Raw genomic sequence first — 25,909 nt, forward strand, 5'->3', positions numbered from 1 at the left:
CTCACCCATGCTGGGGTGTGAAGTTGCAATTCATCCACTTTCTTGGCAGTATAGTATTCTACCACATGACGTCATTTATTTATGCGTTCTGCTGTTGACATGCTAACTGTGCTATAAATATGTGTGCAGCAGCCAATGAGCCTGCGTGTCTGCACTCTGGGAGAAGGGAGAACGAGGCTGTGCCTCTGGGCGGCCAGGCCCCTGCCTCAAGCTGCCTCGTTCCAGAAGGGGACCTCGCAGAAAGCTGCCCCGTGCTCAGCCTGGGCCCCAGGCTGTCCTCACCGGTAGGACCGAGGTTCGGGATACGGGCTGAAAGCTTGCGGACCTGGCAGCCTCGCTCCGGCTGGAAGTCACACTGTCCTTGCTTAGAAGGTGGTCCCCCCACCCCCCGCCAGAGGTTTCCACTCCATTGTCCTTCATTTTAAAAATAGATTTTAAATCCTCCCTGCAGAGCGAGGACCTCTGGTTTCAGAACTGACAGAGCCTGCGGGTCCTGAGCCCCTGTGAGCGGAGGCTGCTTGTGGGGTGGCCTCTGCCCCCCAGGTCTGGTTCTCACCAAGTCCCCGGGGACTCCCAGCTCTGCCCTTCTGTGTGGTGTCTGTGGTTGACATCCAGAAGCCGGCCAGCTCCCCATTGGGGCAATGCGTTAGAAGGGGGGGGGTATCGCACTGGGACCTTCTTCCTTCTCTCCAACATTGTCAGCGACGGGACTAGTAATCATAACGATGCTAACAATACCAACAGCAATGTACTCAGCACATACTATATGTAAGACACTGTGCATATCTGGGCTCATGTGAGCCTCACAAGGACCGTGTGACGTGGACCATGACTGACCCACTTTATAGATGAGGAACAGAGAGGCTGAGGTTGCAGAGGAGGAATTCTAACTCGGGTCTGTCTAACACTGAAGCCCATGCTGCCTCCTGGCCCGGCTGCCCCTCAGCCTCCTGGCCAGCGCCCAGGGCCTGGGCCAGACTTCTGGGTCCTGCCCTCCCTCCCTGCTCCTTGGCCCCACAGGGCCTGCATCTGAGTGAACCACTCGAGGCCTCTCTTAGCGCCTTCTTGCCCTTATGGGCTGCCCCTGGGTCACTCAGCGACGCCCCCGCTGGCTGCCTGGCCCTGGCTGTCGGTGCAGGGGGAGAGCCAGCCGTGTGGGAGCTACAAGCGCTGCCCTCTCTGGGACCTTTGTCTCTCCGGCGATGGGGACCAGCAGTCCCTCCAGGCCCCGGAGAGCCTGCGAGGCCCTGGGCCAAGTCCTTGGCAGAGCGGCCGGCCGAGGATGCTGAGTGGAAGCAGATGTGGCCGGACTGCGTCTGGCCTGGGGCCAGCGGCGCCCTCAGGCCTGAGAGGATGCTGGGCTGTTGGAGCCGGAGGGGGCTGGACTCGGAATGAAGCCACCTCGGAACCCCATGTTTTAATCTGTTCGGGTTAAGCAATAATCAAGTCTTCATTTTGGTTGTGTACCCCAGAGCTGGGTCCTGAGCCGGAGGTAATTGGAGATTGAGCCCACCCTCTGGTGCATCTTACAGATCGGGAAACTGACGTCGGTGGCAGGGAACTGTGCAAGGCCCCCCACCCTCTGTGCAGTATGACATGCTGTCCAAATGAGGATGATGATTGCGGGGGGACCTGGGCGGGGGCCCCAGCCGCCTCTGGCAAGGTGTTCATAGGCATCGCTTTTGGCCTGATGTGGGCCTCAGAGCCATGAGGTTTTCCAGAAGAGACGCCCCACCATTCCAGGAAGGGGAAGACGGCCAGTGTCCACCTGCCCAGTGAGGTGAACTCCTGCCCCAAGGCCGCCACGGCCTCGTCACCATCTACTGGCAAATGGACGCATCTCCGGGGGAGAAGGGAGCCTGCCTTTCTTCGGTGACCTTGCTGGTGGGGTCTGCGAGAGAGCGCTCTGAGCTGGGGTCGGAGCCCTCTGTTCTGTCCTGAGTCTGTCTCTGCCGTGCTGTGCGGCCCTGGGCAAGCTGCTTCTCCTCTCTGGGCCTCAGTTTGTCTGTCTTTGGCATGATGCTTCAAGACTGTGACAATCTTGTTCCCCAACAACTTAGAAGTGGTAGTCGCCATCATCACCGTCACCATCACCATCACCATCACCATCGTCATCACCATCGTCACCGTCACCATCATCACCATCACCATCGTCACCATCACCATCATCACCATCGCCATCATCACTGTCACCATCACCATCACCATCATCACCGTCACCATCACCATCACCATCATTACTTTCTTGAACAGGCACTTACTAGAATCTGAAAAAAGCCGGACCTGGACAATGAGACTGTTTGACCCTGGTCTCACTTGGAAAGGCTGTCGCTCAGAGAGGCTCAGGGTGTTCCTCAGGCCAGCCCTTGCCAGATATTCCCAGGCACACAGATCCCCTGGGGACCTCGCTGGAATGCAGATTCCCGCTCAGAGGTCTGTGTTCCCAGTACTCTCCCAGGTGACTCGGCGCTGCTGGTCCTCGGGCCACCAGTGGACCCCCCACACCAGTTAGTGATGGAGCTGTGGCTGGTGCCAGCTGCAACGGCCTGCCCACCCTCCTTCCACCAGCCGTCAGGGTGACCTGGAGAGCACTGGGCAGCCTGGGACCAGGCTTAGGTGATACTGTATCCAAAAGAGCCAGGCCTACTCTGTCTGTCTAAAGAATTAGAAAATTAGCATATTGTAGCTTCCAATGTAATTGGTGATTTAGGCAAGAATCATCAACGCGTGCTAAGACCACGGGGTAAAAGTTGCTGGGGAACAAGACCGTCACAGGCTGAAGTCTCACACCCAAGACTCCCTCGCAGAGGGGAGCGAGCTGTGATGCTGGCAAGGCCTGGCGTCACCTCCTTCACGGGACGTCAGCCTGGGCTTTGGCCATGGGAGCTGGGCTGACGGGATGGGCTGCCCTTGCTGGAAATGCTTGGCCTGAGGCTAATGTGGGGGTCCCGGGGGACACTCTGAGGGACATCTGGCCTGCATTCTTCAAAGGATCCATGAGACATCACATCCACATGCCGTAGATGATGCTTGATTGCATCCCGGGCTGGGAAGAAGGAACAGCCACCAAGCACGGCTGCGAGGCCACGGGGAAGTGTGAGTGTAGACAGTGTTGGGTGATGTTGCCTAATGAACGCTGGTGATCTTGGGTGCCGTGTGCGTGCGGGACTGTGCAGCAGGATGTCCTTGTCCCTGGCGGAGGCGGCACGCGGAAGTATCTGGGGATAAAGTATCATGATGTCCCATCTTATTTTTAAGTGGTTTGGCAAAAGTAAAGTATATGTGTATGTGTGTGTGTGTGTATAGATAGAGAGAGAAGTGTGTGTGGAGTGGGTGTGGCAAGATGTTAGTAGTTGGTGGATCTATGTCAGGGGTATTGTTTGAACTCCTCAGTGTGTTAGAAATGTTTTAAAATAATAAAAAAATGCAGATAATTATAAAATAAATTTTAAAAAGCCATAAATCTTTACTGAAATCGAAGGGATGTAGAGACAGGACTTGTACAGTATGTCAGAAAAGCGTCGGAGATATCCTATCCACCTGCCCACCACTTCCTTATGATGGAAACTGCTCCTCGTAAACCCCCCTTCTCTTCTTTATGGTCCCTCTTTTTCGAAGGTTACACGCCGGTGTGATGTCTTACTCTGGCATTTACATGCTCGCTGTATGTTGCTTCAACTTTTCTGGCCTCGCTTTCCTCCTCTGTGACATGGGGGAGAATCCTGGTACCTACCCGCATCGTTGTTGGGGGAATTAAAGACACAGTGGCCCATGGCAGGTTGTCCCGCCCCAGGCCCAGCCTTGTGGGAAGGCTGGCCCCCACTGTGGCTTCGCAGGCATCTCCGTCCACCCCAAGGTGGGTAGCCGGACATTAGCGCCGCTCATAGTAGATCCCCTCCTTCTCCAGCGCGTGTGATGACAGCAGTCATCCTGAGCTTGGGCATGGCCACACGCCTTGCTGTGACCACCAGGTGGAGGCGTTTAATTGCAGATGCTCCCTTTTTCCTGCGCTCTGTTCCCAGCTGATGTGCAGGGGCCGCTGAGCCAGCATGAGGTCCTTGGGCAAGCTGCTTCCTGCACCCGCGGGGACTCTGTATGAGTGAGAAATGCATCTTTGTGGGTTTAAGCCTCATACAGCATCATCCAACTGATAAAGGGGCTGCCCCATTCCCGGCCGAGGATCCCTGGGACGCTCATCTAGAGGAGGGTCAGTCTTAACCGGAACTTGCCGGGCATCTCTGACTCCCGGTCAATGCCCTCACCCTGTTAGGAGCCGCTGTGTTCAGCTCTGCCAGCCACCGGCTGTCCCCTGGCCCTGGCCGAGAGCCACGGACACAGGGTCACAGACGAGGCCTCCTCATTTGCCCCAACATAGGCTCTTATCAGCCCCATCTGCTCAGGACATTTGGTCACTGTCTTACTCAAGACATCAGAATTCCAATCTCTTATCAGCTCATATACTGAGGAAGTTGGGTCAGTCAATGTCAGGCCAAAATTCCCTGGCTTCCGGGGCGGCTGCCGCCGCTCCATGGAGACGAAGCCTGTTGGAAGGAGCACCCGGGTGGAGGGAAGGGCACTGTGATCTCAGAGAGTCGCTTTCGTTGTCTTGACCGAAGGTGAAATAGCCCGGCTTTTCCTGCCTCGCGGCCTTTGCGCCAGCGGTTTCCTTTGCCTGACATCTCTCACCATCTCCTTCCCTCTTCACCTGGTCAACTTGCTCAACACCACTTCTCAGCCTGAAGCACCGGGTCACTGCGGTTCAGTGCATCCTGCATGCTGCCCTCAGAGCACACACTTGTTTGCTTTAATGACTCGAATTAAAGTAATTCAATTACTTGTTCAGAGACAGTCTCCGGCCGGCTCTGAGCTCTGTGAAGGCGACAGTCTGTCCGCCTTCCTAAGGGATGAGTGCTGCATGTGAATGGGGCCTGTGAGAGCTTCCCTGGGCACGGAGGGTGGCCTTGAAAGGTACCCAGCCCAGGAGCGGCCAGAGGATCCCTCTCTTCCAGCTCCCCTTGGCAAGGGTTAAGTGAGGACCAGAGACTTGGTCCTGTGCTGCCCCCTGGTGTCCACTGGTGAGATCCCAGGACCTCCCACTCCATGGAGGAAACTGGGTGCTCTCCCTGAGTTATCTCCTTCATTGCTGACAGCAGCCCGGTGAGACAGGGGCTATTATTGCTCGTTTTATGAATGAAGAAAGCCCATGTCTGTTCATTTATTTGGAAAATATTGATCAAGTTGCCTATTATCTGCCAGGCACCTCGCTAGGGGCTGCTGCTCCGCTGGTGAATTTTCTGCCCTCACAGAGCTTATACTCAGGTCTGTGATGGGCAAGGAAGATAGCAAACAAATGAGCAGACATGTGTCTGTGTTTCTGCGTGCACATGTACATATGTATGTTATGTGGCCAGCACATTGGTGGCTGAGATGTCAACTGACTTGTCCAAGGTCACAGAGGGGCCATTAGGTTGGAACCGTACAGATCACAGCTAATAACTACCTACGCCCTACGTTGGTGCCAGGCGCCGAAATCTGAGTTCTTTCCACATGCTTTATCCTCACAACAAGCTATGGTTATTCCATTCTGCAGATGGAGAAACAAAGCACTGAGAGGCTAGGGAACTTGCCCGCGGTCACGTAGCTGCTCAATGGTGGAACCAGGACTTGAACCCAGGAGACCTGGATCCAGAAAAGCTTAACACTGCACTACACAAACGCCAGGAGTTTTGACACCCAGGGCTTCAGCGACGGTGGTCACAAACCCAGTGCCACCCTCTCCTCCCACCCCAGCTGACAAGGATCAGAAGGGTCCATCCTGGCCCATGACTTGGAGAGAGTGCGGAGGAGAGGGGCTGCAGATGGCCCCTGCCTCAGGGAGCCTGGCCATGGGAGCTTGGCCGTGGGAGCAGAACCAGCCCTGCTGGGCTGTGAGGTGAGGGGCTCAGGTGCCCAGAGCCAGGGAAGGCTTCTCGGAGGAGGTGCGGGGTGGGCCTGGCCTAGAAAGCTGCACAGGCTTCAGAGGCATAATTCCATGGGAGAGCAGAAGCAGAGGGGATGGGATGAGCGGAGGCTCAGAGGAAGGAAAAGGGAAGCTGCCTGCGGGCTCTGAGCTTCCGAGACTGCCTGCCAGGTCAAGAAGCTGGACTGCCTGTGGCGTGGGAGCCCTCGAGGGGTAGGATGTGGTCAGGTAATGGCTTTGGAAAAGCCTCTGGCTGCAGAGCGGGCCGTGGACTGTGGGGCAGAGAGGCCTGAGAAAGGGAGATGGGGGGGGGGGGGGCTGTGGCAGGCGTCCAGGCGAGAGGGACAGGAACAGCCCGGGGACAGAGATGAAGGACTCACCGAGGCTGGAGCCAAAGATGCGTTTGGGAATCACATGGCCTGCCCCCTACAGCCTCTCTGACTTCGATTCCTCCAATTGCCCCCTCAGTCACTCCACTCTTTGTTTGTGCTTTGTTAAAGGAACGTTATTCTGACACTTGTAAATGGTAAAGACTTTGTTGAAGACTACTGCAATAGGGGCGAGAGACTGGACTCCATTCTGAATACAGATGGCTGGGATTTATAGGCAAGAAATCTGAGTTTTTTGCTCAATAGTGGAACCATCCCCTCCAGGCCTTCCCAGGGGCCAGTGGATGAAAAAAATGACCAAGGCGTCAAGGGTAGGGAGGTGCTTGCTAAATGGGCCTAACAGTCAAGGACCTAGATATCAAGGGTGGGGGATTCTTGGTAGACTAACTTAGCAGGATTCTTTGCTAAAACATAAGTACACCTGTGTGACCAGGCACACACACACACACGCACACATAGATATACACACACTCACACACATGAGCACATAATATATCCATGTCCACACATGCACATATACATGCAACATATATACTGCAGGCATTTGTACATATATATGCATACATGCATGTCCACAAACACATGCACACCTGACACCCAGACTCTACCCCCTCCTCCTGTCAGGACAGGGTCTGTATTGCCCACAGTGTGGCACAGGCATGGCCATAGCCAGATTGCCAGGGCTCCTTGGGTATCTGTGGACTCAGGGCCTGAGTGGGTGACACCCACTGATCCTCTGTTGCCACCTTGTGGCCACTTCCCAGATAGCAGCATGCAGAAGCCTCCAGGCCCAACCCACAGAGCTCCTGGGAAACTCTTAGCCACCAGGAACCTCGCCCACCTAGAGCTCTTGGTTTTGCCACGTTCTGTGGGTGATTAATGGGGCCTGGAGCGGGGTGATGGCCCACCTCTCCCCACGGCTCCTGATCTTCCCCATCCCCTCTCCCCTCCAGGCCTTCCCAGGGCTGTTCCCTCTGCTTGGAGCACTCGCCACTCCCTGTCCCCCATTACTCTGTGAGTCCACTGGGCCAGAGACATGATGTGCTCAGCTCAGTATCTGGGGACCCCCATGGCCTCTGGCACAGACAGCTGTTCCATGAGTGGAGGACAGAGGGGGAAGGAAGGAAGCGAGAGAGAGAAAGGGAGGGGCGGGCGGAGGAAAAGATGGGCTTGGTAAACTGTTACCAGGAGAGCCGTGGCCCTGCCCATCCCAAGGAATGACCTATCAAAGTTTAAACAAGGAAAGAGAACAAAAGCACAAGAGTTTCCCCACAATCTTTTTTTTTATCTTGTGTAAGTTATTACTTGTTTACTAATATTTTTTATTACAAAACTAGAGGCCTGGTGCATGAGATTCATGCACTGGGGCGGGGTGAGGGACCCTCAGCGCAGCCTGCACCCTCTTGCAGTCCTGGAGCCCTCAGGGGATGTCCACCTGCCGGCTTGCGGGGGTGTCCCTCAGCCCAGCCTGCGCCCTCTCACAGTCTGGTAGCCCTCAGGGTTGTCTGCCAGCTGGCTTGGGAGTGGGCCTAAGCTGTCAGTCAGACATCCTTAACGCTGCCGCCGCCGCTGCACTCACCAGCCTTGAGCTGGCTGCTGGCTGAGAGGCGCTCCCACTGTGGAAGCACACTGACCACCAGGGGGAAGCTCCTGTGTTGAGCATCTGCCCCCTGGTGGTCAGTGCACGTCATAGCGACTGGTCGTTCCACCGTTCCATCAATTTGCATTTTACCCTCTTATTGTATAGGATTATATAGGATAGAGGGAGTCCTCACCTCTAAATGCCCCCAAAAGGTGGAAGTTATGATTGGATGTGGCCTATGTCCATCACCTACATAAGAGGAGGCGGGTTCCTCTACTCCCGAGGAAGTAGGTCCAGGGAGCAGAACCAGAGCTGAACCCCACTTTATGAGCCCACTAAGCTGTAGCAGGGGGTGGGGTGAAGCTTTTAAATCCTCCAAGGTGAAGCTTTTAGAGCAGTGAGCGAAATCTCACTAGCGGGGGACTGAAAACCTAGTGCTGACAAGTTGTGATGACTATCTGGCACTATTTGGAGTAGATAATAGAAGGAACTTTGTGGAAAACCCCTTTCAACTCATTTCTGTCTCTCAGAGTTCTGTATCTTTCTCTCACTGGCTTCCTGAGCGCACCCCACTCCCCACACGGGTCTTAGTCACCGTGAGCATCAGAAACCTGGGCTGGGCTTCCGTGAGGAGGCAGCCTAATGCCAGCGTCACCTCGAGGCCCATTCCCGGCGGTCGGCGGTGCGGGGTTGAAAGGGTGGTCAGAAGGGCCCGCAGCCTCCAGGCAGGCAGCCCCAGATGCCCGGGCCTTTGGACCAAGGCCTGCATATCCCGTGGCCTGGAGTCTAGAGAACGTTTTAGAATCCCTGAAAGCACTTGAGGGCAAAGGAAAGAGCGGGGCCTTCTGTTGGTGGAGGTGAGGGTGCGCCGCGGGCGGAGAGGAAGGCTTGGACCGAACCGTCAGGACCTGTGCTTAGAAAATGCCAGGGCAGAACTGGCATCATACAACTGGACATTTATTAAGCTATCCTTATTTATCTAACATTTTACAAAACCCCAGGTTGCCTTAGATTGCATTTGAGATCTGAAAAGATCAATGCATCATCTATCTTTCCAAAGACAGAAACTCAATTCCCCTCCGCTCCTGGGAACAGAATGCACAAATAACCCCTGGCGTTAGGGTCCACATGCCACCCCGATGGGGAGGAGGTGGGGTGGGGGCAGCGCCATCCTCGCAAGGTAAGGCGGGCAGAAACGAGCGTCCCAAACTGCCCGCTGTGGAGCCGTCACTGAACCGGGTTAAAAAAAGCTATTCCCAAACAGGATCCTCCGCCGGCCTGCGAGCTGATGCGGAAGCCGCCAAATGTGTGTATTTGTGGAGTTGTAAGTAGGTCAGATATTTCTGTCGCTAATTATTACGTGTGAAAAAAATATGTCGTGAGCTTGCCGCAGGGAGCGTATCGGGAGCAGCATTGATCTGCGGAAACTCCAGCCGGATCCGTCCGTCCAGGGCCGGAATCCCGAGGACTGTCCAAGAGAAAAAGTGTCCTAAACCTGGTCGGTGCACGCGGGGCAGAGGGAACTCCAGCAGGAGGTCGGGAAACCTGGGTTCCAGTCCCTTGTTTTTATTTCCCTCTTCTGGGCTTTGGTTTTCTCGTTGAATTGGGTTTTATATTCAGTGCCTTGACCTCCTCCTGGAAGGTCATTTTCTGGGGGGCCAGGGACTTCCCTTTTGCTTTAGGAATATGTTTTCCTGTTCTGGGAGATAGAGGCAAAGAATTAACTTAGAAGGGACACAAAACTGGCACTAAATATCAGTGGGAAATTTTATCAGGTCCATGTGCCTAAATATTTGCTGAGTGTTGAATGTGTGCTGGGCATTGTGGCAGGCGTGCTGAACACACGAATGCTCATGACTCTTAGGATTGGTGGCCCCTTATTATTGTGTTTCAGAGGGTGAGACAATTTGCCCAAAGTTAGGCAGCCAATAAGTAGCAGAGGTGGGATTAAAACCCAGCTTCTCACCTGGTGTCCCAAACCAGCCCCCATAGCTGTGCCTGAGCCAGCAGTTCGGAGGACAAAGATGCCCCCTCCCTTCTCCTAGATGTGAAGTCTGGATACCGGGGCAAGATGATGCTCTAATTAGTCCTATTTTACAGGCTCTGAGACTTGTCAGTGCTTTATGCAAAGTTATGCAGAATATGCAAATCAGGGGTGGCTCTGCCTGTGTTGTAACCGGCACAGCGCCTGTGATTCTCTGGTGTGCAAAGTACTCGCTGCAGAGCTTCCCGGTGGGGTGGGCCGTCAGGAGGGCCCTGGGCTGCCTTTCGCAATGTCACACCTGCTCGCAGGTCGGCTCTAAGAGTGTGTCCAGGTCCTGGAAAGCGAACGCCCCTGCCATCTGGACGGTATTAGTCCCACCTGTCTGGGCAGGGATGAACTGAGTTGATCTGAAAGGTTTCCTCACCTGCAAAGTAAGCGGGCTGGTTCCAATGGGCTTTGTGTCCCTGTGGTAACCCTGATGTTCGGCATCCCGTATGGAGGCTTCTGGGAGGACCAGTCTCTCCTTTTCTTCAGTCCTCTGCTTAGGAGGCCCAAGCTCTACCCCCCACCACCCCCTGCTTGCATCTCCCCCATCCCAGCAGACTCTTTGGCCCTCGGAGCCTGCCCTGCCTTTTCCTGCCTCCCATGCTTTGCACATGCCCTTTCTGTGCCCCGCAATGCCTTTCTTTCTCCCCTCTCTCGGTCTAAGTCTTCTTTCACCGGCCAGCTTAGACATCACCTCCGCCTGCCCCCGACCTCAGGCAAGACCAGGCACCCTCCGTCCCCAGCCCGTTTGATAGTTCTTACTCGCTGGTTACTTGTCCACACCCCCCGGGAGGGGGTAAGCCCACTGGAGCCAGGGACCCCCACACAAGACCATCAGAGTCATTGTGAATCAGCATTTAAGGAATTAACAAGTCAAAAGAATAAATGCACCACTTTAGCTTAGAATTGTCCAAAGAGATCAGTTGCAATGAACCGCCCCCCTGCCCCCCAGCTTGTGACTTTAGACTAAAAATAGGTAAAGGGACACCAGGCTCCTCCAACTCCCTAATATGAATTTTAATTTTTAATAACTTGAGAAATCAGAGAGCGATACCTATGGGAAAATGATGAGGAACCAGCCCCATGAATTAATGGAAAGTATGTGTTCATATTATCTAACTATATTAAGTGTGAATAATAATTAATTATAGATCCTACATGCGGTCTTGTCTTAGAGACTTCAGCGTGGAGGAATTTAAGAAGTCATTCATCACCCCCTGTGCTCCACCCCAGGCCATCACATAAAACGCAATGGCCAAAGAATTTTCCATAATTTATGAAAATCATCATCTTAGGGGGAAAATACCTCTCATTAGGAGCATAATAACTTGGGAGAAGAAGCTGTGCCCAAGCTTGATGCTGGGTCCATTGATGCTGTCATGATCATCCGACCCCCCTTCCCTTTCTCCCCTGCACCTATTCGTTCTTCCGCTCACTCTGTGCTCTGTGGTGTGTGGAGAGGTGGTCTGGCCAGTGGATGTGAACATGAACTCTAGAGCCGGGTTGTTTGCCTTCAAAGCCAAACTCATCTACTCTGCAGCTGCGTGGTCTTAGGCAAGTCGCTTAACCTCTCTGTGCCCCAGTTTCCTGATCCATAGAATATAGATAATAATAGTACCTATTGCATACAGTTGGGGTGTGTGTGTGTGTGGCGGGGGGAGGGGTGGTAAAGAAACCAATGCATGCGAAGTGCTTAGCAAATAGCCTAAGCTCTCAATATCGCTCACTCTAGTTGTGGCCTGGCGTGGTGCTGGGTGCCCCTTAAGGCCAAGTTTCTGTCCTTGAAGAGATTGCTGACTGGTGAGGGAAACAGACTATAAATAAGCAAGCTCATTTTAATTGCAAATGGTGCGTGTTATATATGGAAGTGAGTATGGAACTATGATAGGGAATGGTGGGGGTTTCTTGCAGGGGGGGGGGCGAGGGGGGGCAAGGGGGGGCGCAGCCACTCTCTAAGGAGGTGATGTGTCCGTCAAGATCCGAAGGGGAGGCGGGAGATGGTGAGTGGGGAGCAGGGGCAGAAGGTTCAGGACAGGGCTTGTGTGCCGTACTCTGCCTGGGTTGCCCTTTTTAAAGCGTGGACCTGTTGTATCGGCGACTAAGACAAGCTGTAGAGCCAGAAGGAGAAAAGCCGTGCAGTGAAGGGCACGGAAGGTCAGTGGGCAGTGGCTTCCGTGGGATAACAGTTACAGAAGTGCCACGGACAAAGGGGACAAAGGACAGGGGCCGGAGGCGGTGGAAAGCTGGCCTGCTAGAGGGAGAAAATAGAGCCGAATCTCCTTACCCTACGCAAACGCTGGACTCCAGAGAGATCGGAGATGTAAAGTGAAAACTCGGAGTGGAAGGAGATTCGGAATAAGAGGTTTCTGACTTGGGGTAAAAGACTTCCTAAGACTCCAAAGGCACAAAAAACAGGCAAAACACTGTTAGATTCGACTACATTAAAATGAAGGACTCTGTTCAGCAGAGAGTAGTGAACAGATGGGAGCCGGAGACGACGTATTACGTCTAAAGCAGAAAGGGATTACTGTCTCTAATACACCAAGGCCTCCTTCCGATCCACAGGGGAAACCCAGTACCTGCAGTACAGACGCCACAGGACGTGACGAGGGAGTTCATGGGGGGAGAAGGCCCGAGGCCCACAGCTCGTGGACCTGCACAGATGCCCTGAAATCCCAGGGAGGCAAAGAAAACCACACCCAGAGCCTCCTCTGGAATCTCAGGACGGCGACCCTTCGAAAGGCGGGCAGCACCAAGGATGGGGGGGGGGGGCGGGAGGCGGGGGAGGGAGCCCCTGCTGGCGCCCTGCAGTGGGGAGCCCTTCTCAGGAATGTGAGGTGGGGCCATGGCCGTTGGCTGAGGGTCAGGGTGGCTGCAAGGCAGTCACTGCCCCCTGTCAGGTCACGCCCCCACCTTCGGGCTGACTGTGCCTGGAGGAAGGAGAACCCCCTGCTAATCACACAGATCCACGCCTGGCAGCCTGGACGGGGGTTTGTGGGCAGCATCCGCTGGGAGGTGCCTTTGCCTGGGTTTCACAGACGTATCGCTGGGTGATGGGACCCTGGCCTTCGAACTGCCCACGGTTAAGGATGTAAAGTCAAATGTTACCCACGGCCCAGCAAGACCATCTATCACGGAGACATCTCACCGGACAAAAGGGACCCCGTGAAGCTGCCACAGCAGCCGAGTTTGCAAGGTCAGGAGCTTGGAGGCCCCCCAGGTGTCCGTCACTGGGGAAATGTCTGAGAAAGACACGCTGGTTCTCACCATGGAATATTGTGCACAGTTAGAAGCAACGTTACACACCACTGAATATACTCGGCTGGTGTGGTTCAGTGGTTGAGCGTTGACCTATGAACCAGGAGGTCACCAGTTCGATTCCCGGCCAGGGCACATGCCGGGGTTTCAGCCTCTATCCCCAGTGTGGGGCGTGCAGGAGGCAGCCCATCAATCATAATTGATGTTTCTATCTCTTTCTTCCCTCTCCCTTCCTCTCTGAAATCAATTAAAAAAAAAAAGTATCTGTATTTTTAAAATATGAACAAATAATGAGGGAACAAATGAGTTTGCATCTTTGGAGTGGAGGGCATGTTCTGTGTGATTCTGGGGCGACACATGGAGTTCCTGGAAGGAGGGATGCTTCTCGGAGGAACGGGAAGGTGGTCCTTAGATGCATTAGGCCCTATGGGTGCTGCCATGAGGTCTGTGGTTTTTCCAGAGTGACCCTGAGCCCCAGCTCACCATCGCAGAGAGAAACCCTATAACGGGCACCAGTGTGGGCCACGGAATCCTGAAACCAATCCGAACGCCAAGAATGATTAAGATACAGATATAAAGCCTGAGGTGCTATGATTACTGTTTACGATGCGGGGAGGCTGGGAGGGGAGATTATTTGTGGCAGCGCCCGCCTTTTCTTGTACACAAACCCATCTCCATGGCAATTGCTTTCTCTGCAAGTTCCCTTGAAGCAGCCGTTTGTGTCTGTTGATTTCCACACAAGGATGACCTTGTTAGGGCCTGTTAGATGGGAAGAAGGCGAACGCGCCAACAACACAGGCTTCCCTCTGGCTAATTACAAGGCGCGTGTGATGCCCCTTCGGATGGATTAGAATGAGAGGCCTGATGGGTAATTTAAATAACAAACCGGGTCAGCTCAGCCCTCTGCTGATGGCTGCCTACCCTGGCTGTTCCCCTTCAGCCAAAGGATCTGGTCCCTGGGCCCAGCTAGCCCGAGGAGGGTGAGAGGCTGCTGGAGCCAGAAAGCCTTAGTGAGGGCAGGGAGACAGGCCAGCAGTGGGCAGCCTCCCGCTGCAGTGGGGTAGAGCCGGGTTTGGGTCCACACTGCACACCCAGCCACTCCCCCCCCCCCCCAGGGGGCAGGAAGAGATAGCCAGGCCCCCAACCAGCAGGATGGAAACCTACGCCAGCACCATCTCCACCCGGGAACTGCCAGTCCTATGGATCTCCTCAGCTCTATTCCCACCATTGTCTCCGGACCGTCAGCACCTCCCCAGCTGGCCTCCTGGTGGGTAGAATCTGGTCTACCCAGCCCTCCTTCCCAGATCACAGCAGCCCCAGCCTCTTTCTTGGGGAACGGCCCCTGCCTCACTTGATGTGGTTCAGGTGGGGCATCCCCGGATGTGAGGGTTTGATTGACCTGGGGCGTGGCTTGAGCCGTGGGGTTTTAAAGAATGCCCCAGGTGATTCTAGAATGTAGCCAAGTTTGAAAACCACTGCCTCCTTCCTCTGGCCCAGGGGTGAGCAGACGGACCACAATGGGCCCATCAGTCCTTTCCTGGGGTTTTGCTGTAGATAGGAGATCTCTCTTTAAAGGCTGTTGGCAGGAATTATGTCCGGGGGAGGGGGGGGAGGGGGGGGCCTGCCCCTCGGTCCCCCACCTGCCACCTGCAGGCCCCCCCTCCCTCCCCCCCTCCCCGACTTTCACAGCCCCCCCCTGGATCACACGTAGCTCTCAGACCACTGGGCTGCTCCCTGGATGTGCAGCTTCTTCTGGGAAGGGTTGTTTCTCCTGAATCCCCCGTCACCACCAAGAGCCTAGCAGGCATGGTTCATCCTGGGTCTGGGCCACGCCCCTGGACTGCCACAGCCCCGTGTGCTCCCGGAGGACCGCATCACGGGACCTCGCCCCTGCCCACACCCGTGTTCCTGCAGACGGTGGGCTTCTCTGAGGCAGCGCGGTGTCCCGTTCCGGTCCAGCCCCCTATGCTTAGCTGGCAGCGGGGCACGGGGTGGGGGCTGAGGAATCTCTGTTTGCAGGTGAGTTGTATTCAGCTCCTAGGAGCACGGGGGTCGGGGAGGGGGGGACCACCCAGACACAGGGCTGGGCTTGTCCTCTTTCTCAGTGCTCCAGAGGTGGAGGGAGAGGAGCGTGTACAGACATGGAAGTTGAGGTCATATTCAAGGTCACCCAGGCAGAGTTGGCACTGGAGCCGTGGTCTCCTGGTCCACTATACACGGCTGTGACACCCCTTCCTCCCTTCCTTCCTTCCTTCCTTCCTTCCTTCCTTCCTTCCTTACTTCCTTCCTCCCTCCCTCCCTCCCTCCCTCCCTCCCTCCCTCCCTCCTTCCTTCCTTCCTCCCTCCCTCCTTCCTTCCTTCCTCTCTCCCTCCCTCCCTCCCTCCCTCCCTTCCTCCCTCCTTCCCTCCCTTCCTCTCTTCCCCCTCCCTCCCTTTTTTTCTCCCTCCCTCCCTTTTTTCCTTCCTCCCTCCCTCCCTTCCTTCCCTCCTTCCTGTGCCGAACCTGGCTTTAGAGTGTCCAGGATTCCGGAGGAGGCTGCAGGGAATGCAGATGCTGGAGGTGAAGACAGCTGGGGCTCCCATGGGCCGCCGGGGCTGGGGTCTTGCAGAGACGTCACACCTCTGACCACACTGGTCATTCCATGACCTTTCCCCAAGCCCGGCCCCGCTGATGTGAGCCACTGTGCCTGTCCCTGGGGGCAGAGGCAAGCTGGGCTGTGGGAAGATGCATGAGCCTGCCAGGAAAAGGCCGCTCTGTGGAGGGTGGCCCCACCGATGCTTGGAGGCATTGTTTGCTTCCTTGTTTGGACCCACAGCGTCTCTCCTCTGTGGAAGCCGTGGGTGCTCTGAGGTCCCCCAGTCTGTTCATGGCCAGAGCTTGCAGTGTCCAGAGGCGCTGCTCAGGCAGTGACCAGGCCAGCGGGCTAGAGGGAGCACAGAGATGGAAACAGGTACACAGGCATAACACACCTGCAGGATGTCAGCAGTTAGGGACACCACTCAGTGGAACTGGGACTTAGACCCGGGACTCCCTGCGCCTTCTAAACACCCATGCTCTTCACTAGCAAGGATTCCAGCTCTGAGGACCTCAGACGGGTGGGGAGCAGCAAATAAGATGCTATTCATCAGAGAATGTCGACAACAGAAACGTGAGGAGGGATGACATTAAATTTACGTCCCAGGCTCTGTTCTAGGTGCTTCTCAAGCATTATTGCAATAATAAAACATCACACTCTGCTACAAAGAACAGAGGCACTTGCCAGTAATGGCAGAGTCAGACAGGGAGATCCAGTTGTCAGCGATTACTCTTCCTGAAAAGTCTATAAACCGATCATTTAAGAATGTAGACTGCCCTGTCAACCCGAGGTGGGGTCTCCTGGCCTCCACCAGAGCCTGGCCTCCTTCCCTTTCTGGAATTTTCCACTTCTCTCTTCCTTCTTCCACTTGCTCCGTGCAAACACCAAAAGTCATGTAATGAAATAAAACAACGGATCTCACCACAAACAAAGCAGTCCCTCCCACTGGCTTCTTGCTTCTCCGATTCTTTTCTTTAATAATTGTCACTTTGATTTCAAGACCTTTGAACAAACCCCCCCCCCCCAAATGATCTTAACATTTCCCCCGAACTTGAAAAATAAAAAGTAAAACACTCTGCTGGGAAGAAAAGGGAAATTGCATGTTCTTTAGTTTGCACGAGTGTACAGAAAATCGATACAGATCTCCATGCGGCCCTGGTGATTTTCCATTGTGATACGGAAAGAAAAATGGAGAATCTGGAGTTTGCAACCCATCTCGAGGGATTTCTTTTCTATTCAAGTGACCCCTAAAAGGCTTCTGAGCACGCAGCTATTTTGGAAAGAAAAGAAGAGACGCCGAGGGGTGGCCCCATTAGCAATAGTTCACCCAGATGCTAACTTATTCTGATGTTTGCTGTTTTTTATTTTTATTTAATCTGATGTTTTGGATGCAATTGTCGGCATTTTGTTTTCGACCTTCAACCAGTATAATTCATCGTGGGCATGCCAAGAGAGGCAAGGACTCCCGGTGGCCAAGAGGCAGCCTCTTTTCTTAAGTGACGACCCAGCCATGTTTGTAGAGGAATGAGGTTTGTCTGGGGAGATTGGAAGGGGAGGTGGCACTGCTTTGATGTTATCTCTCTCGTAATTTAGCCCCCGCAGCCTGGAAGAGGAGCTTGTTTCCTCTCCCCCAGGGCTTCCACAAGAGGCCTTGCATCTGAGCCAAGTCCTGACCCATGAATTCCAGGTGCCAGACGTGCAGAATGAAGAATTGCTTCCCTAGAATTCTGAGCTACGTACATTCTAAGGCTAGTAGATTGAGTACCGGGTTGGGAGTCTGGTAACACAATCATCCCATAAATTCCAGGAGGAAGGTGGTTGTTGTGCCCATTTGACAGATGAGGATACTGAGACATGGAGGGTTGCTCAAGCTAGCACGTGAGTAGTGGAGCCTTGGGTTCAGCATAGGAACCTGGGAACTTCAGGACCAAGCGCAGTGCCTCTCCAGATCTGCTGTGTGACCTCAGGCCAATCCCCTTCCTTCTCTGGGCCCTTGTTGCCTCTTCTCTAAAATAAGGGGGCTTGGCTGGACGAGTTCTAGGACCCTTTGTAGCCTTGACTACAGATAAAATTTCGTGACCTTCCCCAAAGTCCAGAAGACATTGAACCAGGGTTGTAGGTGAGCTTCCTCTCCGGAGTCTGAAGAAAGAGAACTCGGCATGCGTGGAGCGATGCGGCATTAGTAAGGGACTGCTCTGTGTGCTGTGTTTCACACGTGCCCTCTGTTTCCATTCAGCCTGAACCATCATTTAGTAAGGTAGGTACCATTACCATCCTCATTTTACAGATGTGAGAACTAAGCTTCAGAGAGGGGATGCGGCTTGTCCAGAGTCACATAGCTGGGGAGCGGGGAAGCCAGGGTAAGCCTCGAGGTTCCCACGGTACCCTGCTCTGCCCGATCAGAGAGCCTTGTATGCGCCTGATGATCTAATTGTGTCCGGTCTAGACCATGAGTGCTGAGTGGCAGGGACCATGTTTTAGTCTTCTCTGTACTTCTAGGGGCCAGCACAGGGTCTGGCCCCAAATCAATGGTCAATAAACATTGGTGAATGAGTAAATGAAGCCAACACTCCAGAACGCATTCTATGCACTGAGCTAACTGCTCAGGAGTCTCCGTTGGAAGCAAAACAATGGGTGTGGGGAGAGGGGCTTAGAAAGAGTCTTCATGTACAGGGTGAGCGGAGGTGGCTCCCAAACCCAGATGCCCACCCTCTTTTACAAGCTCAGAATTGAGCTCAACTTGACAAAACGTTTTGCTGAAATGCTTCCATTCTTTCTCAATAAATACCTAGGAAGCCAGGAGGACTATCACCTCATTCCTTTCCCCTGCTGGCTGTGATCTAATCAGAAAGCTTGCTCTTGAGTTTTGCTCTCTTCTTAGTGATTTTTAGTATTTTCAAAATGTTATATAATGATCTTTTAAAAGCAAAATAAATGTGTAGTTTTTGAAAGGTAGGACCAGTAATGAGATCGGATCTTCATATCCCCTCGCTTTGGAAGACAGAAGGTGGTGTTTGGGGCGTAGGATATTCAGGTGGCACCGAGTTAAAGAGCTCTGGACGGAAGAAGGAAGAAGGAAGAAGGAAGAAGGAAGAAGAAGAAAAGTCAAAGAAAAGCAAGGTTCCACCTCACAGAGGCAGAACAAGTTGGAAAACCTGTTGCTACCGATGATGCCCACAAGGGGGCGTCCAGGTCACCAGGACGCAAAACTCAAGTCTAAGATCCACCTTGGCAGCTGCAAAGAGCAGGTTCTGGAGTATCAGCGGTGACCCTGCCTCTCCGGTACTTTCTACGTTACGTTAGGCTCTTTCTCCTCCCCACGGGTTTCAGCCTCCCAAGGCCAGTTCTCCGAGTGGCTGTTCTGTTTGCCTAGCGGAGCAGCACTGGCTCAGCGTGTGTGTGTGTGTGTGTGTGTGTGTGTGTGTGTCCGTGGATGAGCAGAGATGCACACAGCCTGCCGAAAGCTGCTCATTCGGCCGTACACCTGGGAATTCATTCATGAGATGTGGCACGCCCACCCACCCCACTCCCTTTTCAAAGCTCCGGCTCCACAACAGCCACATTAAAAACATTCTTCACCGACCCTGTCAAAGTCAACCTGGTTTTCCAGAGTAGAGGAGGGAGAGGCAATGAACGGACCGCCTTGCAGCATTTCTTCTGAAGAGGAGGGTCACCGGGGGCGGTGCGTGGGCCGGCAGGGGGCGCGTCTTTTCTCCACCACACTGAGAAAGGGGGGAGGGGGGCCAACTTGGCTGAAGCCCCTGTGGGCACTTGGCACATGTTGTCTCTTTTAGGGGCGACAATAATCCGAGGAGGGAGGTCTCACCCTCCCCATCTTACAGATGAGAAAACGGAGGCTCAGAGAAGTTGAGCCATCTGCCCAGCACCATCCTTCCCCCCTCCCCTGCCCAACTCTCAAGGACACACAGAAGCAAGACTTTAACCCTAGCAGGGCCCAGGCCCCACCAGCCCCATCACTGCCGCGATGGAAGCAGAGACAGGCCTGAACGTGACTTTCCAGAGAAGGGGTGAAAAGCAGGGGTGGGTCAGGCTCCAGCTCCCGACTCAGGAGGCCAAATTGCCCACAACCAGGATTCTAGCAGGCTGCGGGGTGGCCCATCCCTAGATCAAGGGTTCTGTGAGCCAGAGCATGAAATCTGTTATGGGTTTCCTCATTAGTGCAATCTGTACTTACACTTCTTACTGTAATTATTCTGCAGTAATTAACAAGGGGAACTAACACATCTGGGCCTGTACTGACACGCCAAACAATCGCACAAGATGCAGGGGCACTGGGAGGGCCTTCCGGCGATTTGACATATGGGTATGGAGCACCTACTAGGCGGCAGCCTGTTGAGACGCTGGGGGTCCAGCCGAGAGCCCATCGGGCAAGGTACCTGGAGAGAGCGTGGGGGAGGACACGCACACATCAAAGGTGTCGTAAAGGACTGCTGTGAAGACGATAAAGCAGGGGGACGTGTGGCCAGGAAGTCTCTCCCCAGCAGTGACATTGGAGCTGAGGCCTGTGGAGATGTGAGGAGAAGCATGCTAGGCCGGGGGAGGGCACGTGCAAGGGCCCGTGGTGGGCACGAGTGTATCACGTGTTGAGAGGGCCCACAGGCCCGTGTGGCTGCAGCGGAGCACGTGGTGGTGCGGCGTGGGAGAGGGCGCGGGGAAGAGCCAGTGGGGACCCTGGCGGGCTCTGGGAGCCGCCGGAAGGCAGTTGGCTGGCACTCCCGACCGTGGGGAGCCCACAGAATCGCCTGCCCACGGGCCTGCAGCAGGTTGGTTAGGAGAGAACAGGGGCGCTGACTCCATGGGGAGCCCCTCAGCACAGAGCCCAGCTGGCGGATGGCCCCCCTGCGGCATGGCCAGACCTGCGCTGCCCAGCTGTGACTGGGTCCTTGGACGTCTTTAATTTGAATCCCTGTGGAAGGCATTCTAGGTAGAGGGCTCGGCAGGTGCGAATGCCTGGAGTCGGGAGAGAACAGGGGGTTGCTGAGGCTGGAGCAAGGATGTGAGGGCAGGGGGAAAGTGAGGGAGGCAGGGACCTGCAGGCTCTTATGGGGACGATGTCCTGAGGGCCGGGGGGAGGGGGCAGGGGTGTTTGTATTGCTGTTGTCGTTGTTATTATTTTCATTCCCCTACGCAGTGAGCCAAGTGAGAGTCCTACAGGGAGCGGCTTGCCTTAGCAGGGCTGAGCCTGGGGGCCGGGTCTGGGGCCTGGGAAACACAGACCCTCTGAGGGGAAGAAAGCCAGGCCAGCGGGCTCGGGCTCCTTCATTCTCACCCCTCCAGCCCCGGCAGAGACACCCACCAAGTCTTCCCAGGCCAGCCCTGGGCACAGGGGGCTGAACCAGGACCTCCTCACCGGCAGGGACTGGGACCACCCCTCTTGGAGCCTCTGGAAAGCAGCGCAGGGGCAGGAGAGGGAAGAACCAGAGGGAGGGAGGCGGGATGGGGAAGCCAGGAGTAGGGAGGAGGAAATGTGGGGCCTGGCCCTGCATCGCCTTTTGGAGGAAGGACTGATGACCTAGCCAGGCCAGAGGACCGGCTCTCTCCTTCCTGGGACCCGTTCTCCCGAGCGGGGCGGGTTAGGACCAGGAGAGCGCTCTCCATGCTTTCTGCTCCGTTTTCTCTCTCCTCCCTCCCCGCCTCCCAGTTGTGGGATTTCCTGTTCTGTGTGTTTGGGGAGCAGGGGAGGATCAGCAGGGTGAGAAATGCCTCTTATAGACACGGGTGGGGTTTGGGGGATCATTGCTGCTTTCTGGAGCCGCCCCCACGATCATTGCACCTTCGGGGCTTCTAGTAGCCGAGACTGGGCCTATCCTCCCTTCTTCCCCCTCCTCCGCCCCGCCTGCTCCTCTGGGCCCCGAGGGACCCTCTACAATTATCTCTCCTGCCCCCGGCTCCCTGATACACTCTCCCGGAGGTTCTCGCTCTCACTGCCGCAGGCGGAGGCCACTGGGGACACCTCGAGCGGTCCCAGGCCCCACGTGGAGGTTCGCAAACTGCCAAGTCAGCGCAGCCTCCGGGCTGCGAGGGGGCGGGGTTGGGCTGGAGGATGGGATGGGGGTGGGGAAGGATTTGGGGTGGGGGGTGAGTCTGGGGGTACCAGAATCAGAGCCAGGAGGGGCCAGCCCGCCGTCGCCTGCATCCCAGCCCCCTCTTCTACCCCAGGCCTCCCCCGTACTCCGATCCCAGTGACCCCCTCGCCCCCACCCCCTCCGCAGAGTGTGGCTGGGGAACTGGCACTCACACCTGTCTTGTTGTTGACCTTGGCCCCTCCGGTCTGTTTTCTCTTTAGAAACCTACGGAGGCCATAACAGTACTTACCCGAGAACGAGTGAATGTTTGCCAAAACCACTTTGTAGGCAGGATGATGGATTTATATATGGGGGGGGGGGCGCTCACTTTGTAGCCTTTCTGTGCGTCGGAGTGGTTAGGATGGCAGCCTGGGAATGGGGCGGCCTGAGTTCTAATCCCGGTGCAAGCCCCTCCGTCTCCTCTTAGGGGAGGTGGGGTGATGTCGGTAGCACCCACTGCGGTCAGTTTGAGAATCGGTGCTTCAGACACGGGAAGAGCTTAGAAGAGTGACTGTACGCGAAGCGCCCATAAGCGCTAGCTATGGTATGATCACCCCGTTTTGTAGGTGGGGTAGAGAGGCACAGGGTCTGGTGCCTCCCCTCGGGGCTCACAGCTGATAACCTCCTCCCTGTGCGGCTCCTGCATGGGGCCAGCTCACTTGGGTTCCCCATTTTGCGTTGGTTTTGGCTCCCCACCCTCCCCCCCCTCCTCCCCAGGCTGTTCCGTTCCTCTGAGCCGGAGGTGTAGCCAGCCGGGGAAGCCGAGATGCCCACGGTGGGCTGGCCCTGGGCTCTTGGGGGAGTTTGGAGCGATGTCCCAGGTGGAGGCCCTTGGTGCCCTCAGTACCCTGCTCCACTGGCCCTGTGGGCAGTCACTGCCCATCAATCGAAGTTGGCATGAACACTGCCACCCATTTTGCCTCCCCAGTTAGCCATTTTCTTAACAACAATAAATTCTTATTACATAGGACGGGTCAAGGAGGGAGAGACGCAGTAGGCTCAGGGCTTGGGTCTCCTGACACGCACCGGTCCAGTGCTCTGCAGGCAGACCTCAGTTAGAAGGCTGCTTCAGGGAATGGTCCTCATGAGACAGCCTCCGACAGGTGCACACACACACACACACACACACACACACACTTCCTCCATGCAGCCTTCCCTTAAACCCCACCTCCCCCCCAAATCACCTAGCAGTGTCGGCAAGCAGCCTTCCCTTAAGCCCCCACCTCCCCCTGAAATCATCAAGCAGTGTCGGCAAGGAGATAAGCGATAAGGCCAGATGGGTTCTGGGGTCAGCTAGTGACTGCAGCCAGGTACACCGGCTCCCTAAACCACAGATACCGAGAGCGGACTGCCCTGTAATGAATTAATCACCGATAACAAAGACTCACATTTACTCTTATCTCTAAACAGGGAAATGCTTTTGACTAGCAAATGGGAAATTTTCATTTCCATCGTGGCAAAGGCATGAATGTTCTCTTGATCTGTCATTTCCCAGACGGAAAGTATTCCTCGCTGAGCCCAGGACCCAGCCCCAGGAAGCCCTGACTTCGCAGGTTCCTGCTGAGGAGAGTGGGGAGAGGTCTCGCCCGCCGGGGACAGGGACACCTGGTCCTCGCCATGTGACCTCCTTGATCCTCAGGCTCCTCATCATCTCAGGAGGCTGGAAGTGCCCCTGCCCGGCTGCCACGGTGCAGTGCCCTGGGGTCAGTTACCAGCTGGGGAACTTTGGGTAAATGCCTTCGCTCTTCTGGCCACAGTGTCCTACTTAGAAAAAGGAAGATAATGACAATTTCTTGGACAGGGTGTTGAGCAAAAGCAGTGCCTGCGTAACACAGAGCAGAGCTGAATCTCTGTCTTGTTAGCCCCTTCCCCTCATCTCACTGAACTATTGTAAAACGCAAGAAGGAGGTTTCTGAGGACACGCTGTCTGCATTAGTGCTGTCAGCGTTAAACCCCCGCGATGGTGGAAGGGTCTCCTGTGTGCGCTGCCCGATGCACTGGCCACCGGCCCCACGTGGCCGTGGAGCACGGGAAGTGTTGCTACCGTGGTGAAGTACTTGCCGTGGTTGAAAGTACATTGGATTTAATTCAATTTAAATGTAATAAGCCACATGGGACTGGCGGCTGCGAGGGTGGACTGGACACACCTAAACATACAGCCGTGACCTCCGTCAGGAAGTCAGTCTCTTCTCCGTGCCCCACACCTTGGGACCAAGCAGTCATTGGTCCCCAAGGGTGCATGGGTTCGGAAGCTGGCTTAGAGAGCAGGAGCCTTGGAGACTGTCCAAGCCAAGTGGGTCATTCCTTATAGAAAAACGGAGACCCTGAGCGGGTGGCATGACTCACCCGGTGGCCCAGGTGTCCTGATTCCCGGTGGAGTGCTGTCTCCCAGCAGGGAGAGTCTGCCCAGCCATGGCAGGCTCACGGGTGACCTGCAAGGTGAACTCTGTCCGCCGTCTTCGACCCAGACCACTCCACTTACTGCGAGAAGTCTGCAATGCTGATCCCCAGGGCAAGAGCCCCTACGGCAGACTAACAGTTCGATCTCTGTTCGTTCCCATCGCGGGGAGGGTCCTGCAGAGGAGCTGCAGATCTTCCGGAGGGAAGCTGTGTCCGGCTAAGGGATTTTTCCTATGACCCGAGGGTCCAGGTGCTGACACTATGAGTGACAGCCAACCTGGCCCTCAGACAGGCAGAGCTCCGAGTTGTTGTGAATTTTATCTCCTCTCCTGAGCACTGCATGGAGGCCCTTGGGATGGATCTGGCCCAGCAAAGTCCCAACAAAAACGCATGGTGGGAGACCATGAAGACGAAGGGAGAGGACTCGGCAGAGAAATGGATTAACTGAGATTTCATCTTATCGAAACCGAAGGCGGAAAGAGTCCCTTTAGAAGCAGTCATTCACCTCCAGGGGATCGCCCCACAGGCTCATCGTGGGGATTACGTTATCTCAGAGGGTTTTGTGCTTAAGACACTGCTCAGCTACGATCCGAGCGCTCTCTGCTACTTTCTGTGGGTCGTGCCAGCATAGAACGCAAACCTTGCCGTGCAGAAAATGCACGGGTTCCCCCAAGCACAGCGGGGAGAGAGAGAAGTCAGGCCTGCCAGGGTCAGCAACGGGCTTGCTGAAACTACACGCTTCCCCTGTACAGCCACCACAGTCCTCGGTCAGGAGGAAGAGCTGGCGGGGGAAGACGCACTCCCTGCCCTTTCTTGGGATAAATCGGAGGCTGTGGGCGACCCTGGCTCTGGGGTTCCCAGGTGGTGAAGCTTGAGTTTCCAACAGTGCAAAGGGGCTTGATGATACCACGCTGGCCGCCGGCTGCCTTCCTCTCCCTTCCTCTGGGCCTCACACCATCGCCTTCATCTCCCAAACGCACTGCTTGTGTGGATCCCTGCCTCAGGCTGTGTTTCTGGGGGAACCCAAACCCAGACAGGCCCCCGCCTCGGCCAACTGCACAGGGCGGACCCTCAGAGCCCTCTCCAAGGGCAGCCCCGTCCAAGGATGTGGGCAGTAATAGCGGCCAACACTAAGGGCCAGACGCACTCTAAGACTTGACACAAACTGACTTGGGCAATCCTCACAACAACCCCATCATCCTCGTACAGGTGAGGAAGCGCTAAGCAACTTGCCTGAGGTCTTACAGCTCGAACACAGTGGAGTTAGCACGTCGTGCAGGTAACATCTGAGTTTGTGGGGATAAAACCAGGTGCGCGTGCAGGTTGGTTATGCATCTGCCCGCCGACGTGCCATGCCCGGTTCCGTATGTCACTTCGCCCGTTGTGATCTTGGATCAACGCTATCCAGTGGGACATAAAGGCCTACCCCAGGCCCGGCACGTCCTGCTGCGTCCTTCCTGGCACTTGTCACCAGCTGTATTTATTTCTGTTTTGCTCTGTTTATTTGTTTCCTCCGTAGTCTGTCTGCTCCGTGTGACAATAAGGCCCAGGAGAGCAGGGTCCCCGTGTGCCGTGGTTTTGTGGTGCATCCTTAGCACCCGTTGCGGGGCCTGGCAAACAGCAGCTGTTG

This window comes from Cnephaeus nilssonii (assembly GCF_951640355.1).
Source record: "Cnephaeus nilssonii genome assembly, chromosome: 14".
Classification (NCBI taxonomy): Eukaryota; Metazoa; Chordata; class Mammalia; order Chiroptera; family Vespertilionidae; genus Cnephaeus; species Cnephaeus nilssonii.